This window comes from Aquila chrysaetos, unplaced genomic scaffold, assembly GCF_900496995.4.
Source record: "Aquila chrysaetos chrysaetos unplaced genomic scaffold, bAquChr1.4, whole genome shotgun sequence".
In the NCBI taxonomy this organism is placed as follows: domain Eukaryota; kingdom Metazoa; phylum Chordata; class Aves; order Accipitriformes; family Accipitridae; genus Aquila; species Aquila chrysaetos.
Genome location: NW_024470393.1, coordinates 163,195 through 176,708, shown reverse-complemented (window position 1 = coordinate 176,708; position 13,514 = coordinate 163,195). Strand labels below are relative to the sequence as shown.

Below are 13,514 nucleotides of genomic sequence, written 5' to 3'. Positions count from 1 at the left end.
TCTCCCAAACCATCCTTGGAGCATAAAAAAACCCTTAAAGCGTCCCTAGGACTCCAAAACTGTGCCGAACCACTCTCAGGATCCCAGACGCATCTCAAAGTATCCCCAAAATTGTGCCAAACTGTCCTTGGGATCCCAAAGTTTTTCCAGGACCCTAAAACGGGCCCAAACGACCCTTGGGACACCAAAACCAGCCCAAAGTCTCCCCAGGACCCCAAAACTACCCTAAACCGCTCTCAGGATCACAGAACCCTCTGAAAGCATCCCCAAAACTGTCCCAAACCATCCTTGGAACTCCCCAGAAATGCCTGAAGTGTCCCCAGGGCATCGGAACTGCCCCAAACCAAACCAGAGCATAGCCAGGACCCCTAAACTGCGCTCAGGACCCCAGAACCATCTGAAAGCATCCCCAAAACTGCCCCAAATCATCCTTGGGATCGCCAAACCACTGCAAAGCATCCTCAGGACCCCAATACTTCCGCAAAATACCCTTGGAACCCCCCCCCCAAAACCCCCTAAAGCATCCCTAGGACACCAAAACTGTGCCAAACCACCCTCGGGACCCCAGACCCAATTCAGAGCGTCCCCCCCAAAATTGCGATAACCCTGTCCCTTTGGGATCCCCAATCAACCCCAAGTGTTTCTCCAGGACCCTAAAACTGGCCCAGACCACCCCTGGGACACCAAATCGACCCCAAAGCTTGCCCAGGACCCCAAAACCACACCAAATTACACTCAGGACCCTAGAACACACCCAAAATGTCCCCAGGTCCCAAAACTGCCCTTAACCACTTTTGGAACCCCAAAACACCCCAGAGCCTCCTGAGGATCCAGAAACTGCCTCAAAGCACTCTCTGGATGCCAAAACCAGCCCAAAGTCTCCCCAGGACCCCAAAACTACCCTAAACTGCTGTCAGGATCACAGAACCATTTGAAAGCATCCCCAAAACTGTCCCAAACCATCCTTGGGATCCCAAAACCACTCCAAAGCGTCCTCAGGACCCCAGAACTGCCCCAAACCATCCTTGGAACCCTAAAAAACCCCTAAAGCGTCCCTAGGACACCAAAACTGTGCCGAGCCACTCTCGGGACCCCAGACGCACCTCAAAGCATCCCCAAAATTGTGCCAAACTGTCCTTGGGATCCCAAAGTGTTTCCAGGACCCCAAAACGGGCCGAAACGACCCTTGGGACACCAAAACCAGCCCAAAGTCTCCCCAGGACCCCAAAACTACCCTAACCGCTCTCAGGATCACAGAACCCTCTGAAAGCATCCCCAAAACTGCCCCAAATCATCCTTGGGATCGCCAAACCACCGCAAAGCATCCTCAGGACCCCAATACTTCCGCAAAATACCCTTGGAACCCCTCCCCAAAAAACACCTAAAGCATCCCTAGGACAACAAAACTGTGCCAAACCACCCTCGGGACCCCAGACCCAATTCAGAGCATCCCCAAAATTGCGCTAACCTGTCCTTGGGATCCCCAAATCAACCCAAAGTGTTTCCAGGACCCTAAAACTGGCCCAGACCACCCCTGGGACACCAAATCGACCCCACAGCTTGCCCAGGACCCCAAAACCACACCAAAACTACACTCAGGACCCTTAGAACCACACCAAAATGTCCCCAGGTCCCCAAAAACTGCCCTTAACCACTTTTGGAAGCCCAAAACACCCCAGAGTCTCCTGAGGATCCAGAAACTGCCTCAAAGCACTCTCTGGATGCCAAAACCAGCCCAAAGTCTGCCCAGGACCCCAAAACTACCCTAAACTGCTGTCAGGATCACAGAAACATTTGAAAGCATCCCCAAAACTGTCCCAAACCATCCTTGGGATCCCAAAACCACTCCAAAGCGTCCTCAGGACCCCAGAACTGCACCAAACCATCCTTGGAACCATAAAAAAAACCCTAAAGCGTCCCTAGGACACCAAAACTGTGCCGAGCCACTCTCGGGACCCCAGACGCACCTCAAAGCATCCCCAAAATTGTGCCAAACTGTCCTTGGGATCCCAAAGTGTTTCCAGGACCCTAAAACGGGCCGAAACGACCCTTGGGACACCAAAACCAGCCCAAAGTCTCCTCAGGACCCCACAACCACCTGAACTGCTGTCAGGATCACAGAACCATCTGAAAGCATCCCCAAAACTGTCCCAAACCATCCTTGGGACCCTAAAAGCACTCCAAAGTCACCCCAGGACCCCAAAACTGCCCCAAACCATCCTTGGAACTCCCCAGAAATGCCTGAAGTGTCCCCAGGGCATCCGAACTTCCCCAAACCAAACCAGAGCATAGCCAGGACCCCTAAACTGCCCTAAATCACTCATGGGACCCCAGAACCATCTGAAAGCATCCCCAAAACTGTCCCAAACCATCCTTGGGATCCCAAAACCACTCCAAAGCGTCCTCAGGACCCCAAAACTGCCCCAAACCATCCTTGGAACCCTAAAAAACCCCTAAAGCGTCCCTAGGACACCAAAACTGTGCCGAACCACTCTCGGGACCCCAGACCCACCTCAAAGCATCCCCAAAATTGTGCCAAACTGTCCTTGGGATCCCAAAGTGTTTCCAGGACCCTAAAACGGGCCCAAACGACCCTTGGGACACCAAAACCAGCCCAAAGTCTCCTCAGGACCCCACAACCACCTAAACTGCTGTCAGGATCACAGAACCCTCTGAAAGCATCCCCAAAATTGCCCCGAACCATCCTTGGGACCCTAAAAGCACTCCAAAGTTCCCCCCAGTACCCAAAACTGCCTCAAACCACTCTCAGGACCCCAAAACCACCCCAGAGTTTGCCCGGGACCCCAAAACTGCCCTAAATCGCTCTTGGAACCCCAGAATCATTTGAAAGCATCCCCAAAACTGTCCCAAACTATCCTTGGAGCCCTAAAAGCACTCCAACGTCACCCCAGGACCCCAAAACTGCCCCAAACCATCCTTTGAACGCCCCAAAAATGCCTGAAGTGTCCCCAGGGCATCCGAACGTCCCCAAACCAAACCAGAGCATAGCCAGGATCCCAAAACTGCCCTAAATCACTCAGGGGACCCCAGAACCATCTGAAAGCATCCCCAAAACTCTCCCAAACCATCCTTGGGAGCATAAAAAACCCCTAAAGCGTCCCTAGGACTCCAAAACTGTGCCGAACCACTCTCAGGATCCCAGACGCACCTCAAAGTATCCCCAAAATTCTGCCAAACTGTCCTTGGGATCCCAAAGTTTTTCCAGGACCCTAAAACGGGCCCAAACGACCCTTGGGACACCAAAACCACCCCAAAGTCTCCCCAGGACCCCAAAAACCACCTAAACTGCTGTCAGGATCACAGAACCATCTGAAAGCATCCCCCAAAACTGTCCCCAAACCATCCTTGGGACCCTAAAACCACTCCAAAGCATCCCTCAGGACCCCAAAACTGTCCCAAACCATCCTTGGAGCCCTAAAAAAACCCCTAAAGCGTCCCTAGGACACCAAAACTGTGCCGAGCCACTCTCGGGACCCCAGACACACCTCAGAGCATCCCCAAAATTGTGCCAAATTGTCCTTGGGATCCCAAAGTGTTTCCAGGACCCCAAAACGGGCCGAAACGACCCTTGGGACACCAAAACCAGCCCAAAGTCTCCTCAGGACCCCACAACCACCTAAACTGCTGTCAGGATCACAGAACCCTCTGAAGGCATCCCCAAAATTGCCCCGAACCATCCTTGGGACCCTAGAAGCACTCCAAAGTTCCCCCCAGTACCCAAAACTGCCTCAAACCACTCTCAGGACCCCAAAACCACCCCAGAGTTTGCCCGGGACCCCAAAACTGCCCTAAATCGCTCTTGGAACCCCAGAATCATTTGAAAGCATCCCCAAAACTGTCCCAAACTATCCTTGGAGCCCTAAAAGCACTCCAAAGTCACCCCAGGACCCCAAAACTGCCCCAAACCATCCTTGGAACTCCCCAAAAATGCCTGAAGTGTCCCCAGGGCATCAGAACGTCCCCAAACCAAACCAGAGCATAGCCAGGACCCCAAAACTGCCCTAAATCACTCATGGGACCCCAGAACCATCTGAAAGCATCCCCCAAAACTCTCCCAAACCATCCTTGGGATCCCAAAACCACTCCAAAGTGTCCTCAGGACCCCAAAACTGCCCCAAACCATCCTTGGAACCCCAAATAAACCCTAGAGCGTCCCTAGGACACCAAAACTGTGCCAAAACACTCTCGGGACCCCAGACTCACCTCAGAGCATTTCCGAAATTGTGCCAAACTGTCCTTGGGATCCCAAAGTGTTTCCAGGACCCTAAAACGGGCCCAAACGACCCTTGGGACACCAAAACCAGCCCAAAGTCTCCTCAGGACCCCACAACCACCTAAACTGCTGTCAGGATCACAGAACCCTCTGAAAGCATCCCCAAAACTGTCCCAAACCATCCTTGGGATCGGCAAACCACTGCAAAGCATCCTCAGGACCCCAAAACTTCCCCAAAACACCCTTGGACCCCCCCCCCCAAAAACCCCTAAGCATCCCTAGGACACCAAAACTGTGCCAAACCACCCTCGGGACCCCAGACCCAATTCAGAGCATCCCCAAAATTGCGCTAACCTGTCCTTGGGATCCCCAGATCAACCCAAAGTGTTTCCAGGACCCTAAAACTGGCCCAGACCACCCCTGGGACACCAAATCGACCCCAAAGCTTGCCCAGGACCCCAAAACCACACCAAAATTACACTCAGGACCCTAGAACCACACCAAAATGTCCCCAGGTCCCCAAAACTGCCCTTCACCACTTTTGGAACCCCAAAACACCCCAGAGTCTCCTGAGGATCCAGAAACTGCCTCAAAGCACTCTCTGGATGCCAAAACCAGCCCAAAGTCTCCCCAGGACCCCAAAACTACCCTAAACTGCTGTCAGGATCACAGAACCCTCTGAAGGCATCCCCAAAATTGCCCCGAACCATCCTTGGGACCCTAGAAGCACTCCAAAGTTCCCCCCAGTACCCAAAACTGCCTCAAACCACTCTCAGGACCCCAAAACCACCCCAGAGTTTGCCCAGGACCCCAAAACTGCACTACATCGCTCTTGGAACCCCAGAATCATCTGAAAGCATCCCCAAAACTGTCCCAAACTATCCTTGGAGCCCTAAAAGCACTCCAAAGTCACCCCAGGACCCCAAAACTGCCCCAAACCATCCTTGGAACTCCCCAAAAATGCCTGAAGTGTCCCCAGGGCATCAGAACGTCCCCAAACCAAACCAGAGCATAGCCAGGACCCCAAAACTGCCCTAAATCACTCATGGGACCCCAGAACCATCTGAAAGCATCCCCAAAACTCTCCCAAACCATCCTTGGGATCCCAAAACCACTCCAAAGCGTCCTCAGGACCCCAAAACTGACCCAGACCATCCTTGGAAACCTAAAAAACCCCTAAAGCGTCCCTAGGACACCAAAACTGTGCCGAACCACTCTCGGGATCCCAGACGCACCTCAAAGCATCCCCAAAATTGTGCCAAACTGTCCTTGGGATCCCAAAGTGTTTCCAGGACCCTAAAACGGGCCCAAACGACCCTTGGGACACCAAAACCAGCCCAAAGTCTCCTCAGGACCCCACAACCACCTAAACTGCTGTCAGGATCACAGAACCCTCTGAAGGCATCCCCAAAATTGCCCCAAACCATCCTTGGGACCCTAAAAGCACTCCAAAGTCACCCCAGGACCCCAAAACTGCCCCAAACCATCCTTTGAACGCCCCAAAAATGCCTGAAGTGTCCCCAGGGCATCCGAACGTCCCCAAACCAAACCAGAGCATAGCCAGGATCCCAAAACTGCCCTAAATCACTCAGGGGACCCCAGAACCATCTGAAAGCATCCCCCAAACTCTCCCAAACCATCCTTGGAACCCTAAAAAACCCCTAAAGCGTCCCTAGGACTCCAAAACTGTGCCGAACCACTCTCGGGATCCCAGACGCACCTCAAAGTATCCCCAAAATTGTGCCAAACTGTCCTTGGGATCCCAAAGTTTTTCCAGGACCCTAAAACGGGCCCAAACGACCCTTGGGACACCAAAACCAGCCCAAAGTCTCCCCAGGACCCCAAAACTACCCTAAACCGCTCTCAGGATCACAGAACCCTCTGAAAGCATCCCCAAAACTGCCCCAAATCATCCTTGGGATCGCCAAACCACTGCAAAGCATCCTCAGGACCCCAATACTTCCGCAAAATACCCTTGGAACCCCTCCCCAAAAACCCCTAAAGCATCCCTAGGACACCAAAACTGTGCCAAACCACCCTCGGGACCCCAGACCCAATTCGGAGCATCCCCAAAATTGCGCTAACCTGTCCTTGGGATCCCCAAATCAACCCAAAGTGTTTCCAGGACCCTAAAACTGGCCCAGACCACCCCTGGGACACCAAATCGACCCCACAGCTTGCCCAGGACCCCAAAACCACACCAAAATTACACTCAGGACCCTAGAACCACACCAAAATGTCCCCAGGTCCCCAAAACTGCCCTTAACCACTTTTGGAACCCCAAAACACCCCAGAGTCTCCTGAGGATCCAGAAACTGCCTCAAAGCACTCTCTGGATGCCAAAACCAGCCCAAAGTCTGCCCAGGACCCCAAAACTACCCTAAACTGCTGTCAGGATCACAGAAACATTTGAAAGCATCCCCAAAACTGTCCCAAACCATCCTTGGGATCCCAAAACCACTCCAAAGCGTCCTCAGGACCCCAGAACTGCCCCAAACCATCCTTGGAACCATAAAAAAAACCCCTAAAGCGTCCCTAGGACACCAAAACTGTGCCGAGCCACTCTCGGGACCCCAGACGCACCTCAAAGCATCCCCAAAATTGCGCCAAACTGTTCTTGGGAACCCAAAGTGTTTCCAGGACCCTAAAACGGGCCGAAACGACCCTTGGGACACCAAAACCACCCCAAAGTCTCCTCAGGACCCCAAAACCACCTAAACTGCTGTCAGGATCACAGAACCATTTGAAAGCATCCCCAAAACTGTCCCAAACCATCCTTGGGACCCTAAAACCACTCCAAAGCATCCTCAGGACCCCAAAACTGCCCCAAACCATCCTTGGAACCCTAAAAAAACCCCTAAAGCGTCCCTAGGACACCAAAACTGTGCCGAGCCACTCTCGGGACCCCAGACGCACCTCAAAGCATCCCCAAAATTGTGCCAAACTGTCCTTGGGATCCCAAAGTGTTTCCAGGACCCTAAAACGGGCCCAAACGACCCTTGGGACACCAAAACCAGCCCAAAGTCTCCCCAGGACCCCACAACCACCTAAACTGCTGTCAGGATCACAGAACCCTCTGAAGGCATCCCCAAAATTGTGCCAAACTGTCCTTGGGACCCTAAAAGCACTCCAAAGTTCCCCCCCAGTACCCAAAACTGCCTCAAACCACTCTCAGGACCCCAAAACCACCCCAGAGTTTGCCCAGGACCCCAAAACTGCCCTAAATCGCTCTTGGAACCCCAGAATCATTTGAAAGCATCCCCAAAACTGTCCCAAACTATCCTTGGAGCCCTAAAAGCACTCCAAAGTCACCCCAGGACCCCAAAACTGCCCCAAACCATCCTTTGAACTCCCCCAAAATGCCTGAAGTGTCCCCAGGGCATCGGAACTGCCCCAAACCAAACCAGAGCATAGCCAGGACCCCTAAACTGCCCTAAATCACTCATGGGACCCCAGAACCATCTGAAAGCATCCCCCAAAACTGTCCCAAACCATCCTTGGGATCCCAAAACCACTCCAAAGTGTCCTCAGGACCCCAAAACTGCCCCAAACCATCCTTGGAACCCCAAATAAACCCTAAAGCGTCCCTAGGACACCAAAACTGTGCCAAAACACTCTCGGGACCCCAGACTCACCTCAGAGCATTTCCGAAATTGTGCCAAACTGTCCTTGGGATCCCAAAGTGTTTCCAGGACCCTAAAACGGGCCGAAACGACCCTTGGGACACCAAAACCAGCCCAAAGTCTCCTCAGGACCCCAAAACCACCTAAACTGCTGTCAGGATCACAGAACCCTCTGAAAGCATCCCCAAAACTGTCCCAAACCATCCTTGGGATCGGCAAACCACTGCAAAGCATCCTCAGGACCCCAAAACTTCCCCAAAACACCCTTGGACCCCCCCCCCCAAAAACCCCTAAAGCATCCCTAGGACACCAAAACTGTGCCAAACCACCCTCGGGACCCCAGACCCAATTCAGAGCATCCCCAAAATTGCGCTAACCTGTCCTTGGGATCCCCAGATCAACCCAAAGTGTTTCCAGGACCCTAAAACTGGCCCAGACCACCCCTGGGACACCAAATCGACCCCAAAGCTTGCCCAGGACCCCAAAACCACACCAAAATTACACTCAGGACCCTAGAACCACACCAAAATGTCCCCAGGTCCCCAAAACTGCCCTTCACCACTTTTGGAACCCCAAAACACCCCAGAGTCTCCTGAGGATCCAGAAACTGCCTCAAAGCACTCTCTGGATGCCAAAACCAGCCCAAAGTCTCCCCAGGACCCAAAACTACCCTAAACTGCTGTCAGGATCACAGAACCATCTGAAAGCATCCCCAAAACTGTCCCAAACCATCCTTGGGATCCCAAAACCACTCCAAAGTGTCCTCAGGACCCCAAAACTGCCCCAAACCATCCTTGGAACCCTAAAAAACCCCTAAAGCGTCCCTAGGACACCAAAACTGTGCCGAACCACTCTCGGGACCCCAGACCCACCTCAGAGCATCCCCAAAATTGTGCCAAACTGTCCTTGGGATCCCAAAGTGTTTCCAGGACCCTAAAACGGGCCCAAACGACCCTTGGGACACCAAAACCAGCCCAAAGTCTCCCCAGGACCCCAAAACCACCCTAAACTGCTGTCAGGATCACAGAACCCTCTGAAAGCATCCCCAAAACTGTCCCAAACCATCCTTGGGATCCCAAAACCACTCCAAAGCGTCCTCAGGACCCCAAAACTGCCCCAAACCATCCTTGGAAACCTAAAAAACCCCTAAAGCGTCCCTAGGACACCAAAACTGTGCCGAACCACTCTCGGGACCCCAGACCCACCTCAAAGCATCCCCAAAATTGTGCCAAACTGTCCTTGGGATCCCAAAGTGTTTCCAGGACCCTAAAACGGGCCGAAACGACCCTTGGGACACCAAAACCAGCCCAAAGTCTCCCCAGGACCCCACAACCACCTAAACTGCTGTCAGGATCACAGAACCCTCTGAAGGCATCCCCAAAATTGCCCCGAACCATCCTTGGAACTCCCCAGAAATGCCTGAAGTGTCCCCAGGGCATCCGAACTGCCCCAAACCAAACCAGAGCATAGCCAGGACCCCAAAACTGCCCTAAACTGTGCTCAGGACCCCAGAACCATCTGAAAGCATCCCCAGAACTGCCCCAAATCATCCTTGGGATCGCCAAACCACCGCAAAGCATCCTCAGGACCCCAAAACTTCCCCAAAATACCCTTGGAACCCACCCCCAAAAACCCCTAAAGCATCCCTAGGACACCAAAACTGTGCCAAACCACCCTCGGGACCCCAGACCCAATTCAGAGCATCCCCAAAATTGCGCTAACCTGTCCTTGGGATCCCCAAATCAACCCAAAGTGTTTCCAGGACCCTAAATCTGGCCCAAACCACCCTTGGGACCATAAAAGCACGCCAAAGTTCCCCCCAGTACCCAAAACTGACCCAGACCATCCTTGGAAACCTAAAAAACCCCTAAAGCGTCCCTAGGACACCAAAACTGTGCCGAACCACTCTCGGGATCCCAGACGCACTTCAAAGTATCCCCAAAATTGTGCCAAACTGTCCTTGGGATCCCAGAATGTTTCCAGGACCCTAAAACGGGCCCAAACGACCCTTGGGACACCAAAACCACCCCAAAGCATTGTCGAGGACCCCAAATGTAGTCTAAATTACTCTCATGATGCCAGAGCAACCCCAAAGTTTCCCTAGGACCCCAGAAGTTCCTCTAACCAATCTCAGGACCCCAAACCCAGGTCAAAGCGTCCCCCATGACCCCAGAACTTCCCCAAACCACTCTCAGGACCCCAGACCCACCTCAGAGCGTCACCCAAACTGCCCCAAACCATCCTTGGGATCCCCAAACCACCCCAGTGTGTTTCCAGGACCCTAAAACTGGCCCAAACAACTGTTGGTACACCAAAACCATCCCAAAGTCTCCCTAGGACCCCAGAACTACCCTAAAGCACACTTGGGATCCCCAAACCACACCAAAGCGTCCCCAGAGCTAACCTTAGAAAACTGCCCCAAACCACTCTCAGGACCCCAGAACCACAATAAAGTTTTCTCAGAATGCCAAAACCTTCCCAAACCATTCTTTGAACCCACCAAAAAAAGCATGCCCAGGATACCAGAACTGCCCCAAACCACTCTCGGGATGCCAACATCCCCCGCAAAGTCTCCTCAGGACCCCAAAACTGCCCCAAACCATCCTTGGAACCCCAAAACCACTCCAAAAGGTCCCCAGGACCCCAAAACTACCCTGAATTACACTCAGGACGCCAGAATCACATCAAAGCATTTCCAAAACTGCCCCAATCCTCTCTTGGGATCCCAGAACAACCCCAAAATCTCCCCAAGACCCCAAAACTGCTTCTAACCAATCTCAGGACCCCAAACCCATGCTAAGGTGTCCCCAGGACCCCAAAATTGCCCCAGACCATTCTCAGGGACCACAGAACCTCCTCAAGGCATCCACAAAACCCACAAACCATTCTTGGGACTCCAGAACCACCCCAAATTCTCCCCAGGACCCCAAAACTACCCTAAATCACATTCAGGACCCCAGAACTACCTCACAGCATCCCAAAAACTGCCCAAAACTACTCTCGGGATCCTGGAACAAACCCAAAGTCTCCCCAGGACCCAAAAACTCACTCAGACCACTGTCAGGACCCCAAAACCATGCCAGAGCGTTCTCAGGACCCCAAAACTGCCCCAAACCATCCTTGAACCTCCCCCAAAAAAACCCTGAAGCATCCCCAGGACCCCAAAACTGCCCCAAACCACTCTTGGCACCCCAGAAGTGCCCCCTCACCTTACAGCCACCCTAAACCATTCCCTTGCATCCCAGAACCCCTCTCAACCATCTCTTAACTCTGCTGGTGACCCCCCCAAACTGCCCCGGGGACCCCAAAACCGGCCCCACACTCCTCCCGTGACCCTCTTCCACCTTCTCCTCAAGTTAGGGTCCCCACCCCACCCCCCTGGGACCCTGAAACTCCTCTGGGGACCCCAAAATCAACCCCAGGGACCCCCAAACCAACCCTACCTTGCTCCCCTTACCTTCTTCCACCTTCTCCTCAAGATGGGGTCCTCAAAATGACCTCAGAGCTCCCTGGGGACCCTAAACTCCCCTTCCAGGGGTCCCCCCCAATTTGGGGGGGGGGGGGGCTGTGTGTGACTGATGGGTTGGGTGTGCGTCCCCCCCCTCTTCTCTTCCCAGCTGGAGCAGGCGGAGCGGCGGGGTGCTCGCGCCCGTGGCCGGGACCCCGAAAGACGTCGGAAACGCCGGGCGGAGCAGGGGTGACCTCCCCCCCCTGGCCAAGGAGGAGCTGGAGCCAAAGAGGAGTCGGGGTCCCGAGGGGGGGACCCCCCGGGACAGCCCCCCGCCTGGCCCCCATGCCCCGGGGGTGAGTAGGGGAGGTAGTGCTGGGGAGTGGGGGGGGAAACAACTCAGAATTCGGGGTGGGGGGGCCCACGGTGGGGGGTTGTGGGGTGAAGGGGGGGGGGAGTTATGGGGTGAGGGTCCTGTAGGGGTACATGAGGGTGGGTTATGGGGTGGGGGCTCCCAGGAGGAGCATGGGAGGGGTTATGGGGTACATGGGGGGGGGCACAGTGGAGGTGTGGGGTGCAGGCCCAGTGTCATGGGGGTCTTATGGGGTGCGGGACCCTCATGTCCTGGGAGGTGAGAGTGACGGGGTGTGGGGTTATGGGGCACAGGGCAAGGCACCCCCAGAACCGGGGGGGGGGGGGGGGGGTCTCCCCATGGCATTTCAGGGTGCAGTTATGGGGTGCCCCCCCTCCCCAACAAACCCCCTTCTGCCCCCCCCCTCCCAGGACTCGTGACGTGGAGCCCCCAGCTCGGACGGACACACCTGCCAGCGGCCGGGAGGGATTGGGGGGGGCCATACTGGGCCTCCCCACCCCACCCTGGGACCCCCCAACCCCCCTCGGACTGGGGGGGGGCTCCCCCCCCTTCCTCCCTTACCCCCCTATCCCCCCCCGCGATGTAATTATTTGAGTTGATTTCTTTTGTATCCTTAAGCCCCGGGGGGGGGCCACACACACAGATGGGGGTCCGGGGGTCCCCCCCGCCAAACCGGGGGGGACCCCAACCAGCACAGCAGGGCCAGCCCCCCCCCTCCTCGCACCGGGTTTTTTATAGGGTTGGGGGGGGGTGGGGGAGAGGGGGGGGGGCGGATTTGGGGCCCCCCTGCCCCCCCCCCGCCGACACTAACAGTCTTGGGCTCTTTGTAGCGGGACGGGGACGGGGGGCCTTATTTTATTGTATTATGATTTTTTTTATTATTATTAAACTTTGGAGGCTAAAAGGGATTTGGGTGTTTGGGGGGGGGGGGGCAGGTTTGGGGCCCCCACCAGAAGTGCCTGCGCGACACGTGGGGAGAATTCGCACTGCGCATGCGAATGGGTGGCAGTGGGAGCTGAGGCGCTTTCCCATTGGCCGCGGTCTCCGCCAATGGGCGAACGGGGAAGGGCGAGGTCCCGGGCAGGTGGTGGTGGTGGCGCGAGGCGGCGACTGTCGATTCTCCTCTGAGAGCGATTCCTCCCCCCCCCACCCTCCCTTGAGGTAAAAATCTCTTCCATGAGGTAAACTCTACCTTTCCTGAGGTAAAAATCCCCTTTTCTGAGGTAAGATCCCCTCCCTGAGGTAAAAACCTCCTCTGTGAGGTAAAATCTACATTTCCTGAGGTAAACTATACTTGGTGAGGTAAAATCCCCCTCCCTGAGGTAAATACACCATTTTGGGGGGGTTTTTTTTGAGGTAAACACCTTATTTTTTTGAGGTAAAATGCTCCTCTGTGGGGTAAAATTTACCTTTCCTGAGGTAAAAACCCCTTTTCTGAGGTAAAATCCCCCTCTGTGAGGTAAATATGCCTTTTTTTGAGGAAAAACCCTCCTCTTTTGAGGATCCCCACCCCGAGGTAAATATCCCTTTTCCTGAGATAAAACTCTGCTTGTGGGGGTAAACCCCCTCCTTTTATGAGGAAAAACATTCTTTTTTGTTGAGAAACCCTCCTTTTTTGAGGTAAATATCACTTTTCCTGAGGAAAACCCCTCCCTTTTTTTGAAGTAACCCCCTTTTTTTTTATGTAAGCCCCTCCCCCTTTTGAGTGAAAACCCTCCCTTTTTTTGAGGAAAACTCTTTTTTTTTAGGTAACCCCCTCCTTTTTTGAGGAAACCCCCCCCCCCCTTTTTTTTTTGAGGTAAAACTTTTTTTTTTTGAGGAAAACCCTCCCTTTTT

At 54.1% G+C, this 13,514-nt stretch overlaps 2 long non-coding RNA genes across 3 annotated transcripts; one reads left to right on the top strand and one right to left on the bottom strand.

Annotated features, from left to right (window-relative positions):
- Window positions 1–4,775: 4,775 nt before the first annotated feature.
- Window positions 4,776–10,448, bottom strand: LOC121233123. Of its 2 annotated transcripts, none has more exons than XR_005931919.1 (3): window positions 10,387–10,448; window positions 10,262–10,331; window positions 4,776–4,878 (listed from the first exon to the last, which is right to left on the bottom strand). It is a non-coding gene; the product is annotated as an uncharacterized LOC121233123 (long non-coding RNA). The 2 variants fall into 2 exon arrangements; XR_005931920.1 differs by lacking the exon at window positions 4,776–4,878 and adding an exon at window positions 6,047–6,081.
- Window positions 10,449–11,408: 960 nt separating this feature from the next.
- On the top strand, window positions 11,409–12,577 carry LOC115338233. The gene is made up of 2 exons (XR_003922355.2): window positions 11,409–11,661; window positions 12,089–12,577. It is a non-coding gene; the product is annotated as an uncharacterized LOC115338233 (long non-coding RNA).
- The last annotated feature ends 937 nt before the right edge of the window (window positions 12,578–13,514 follow it).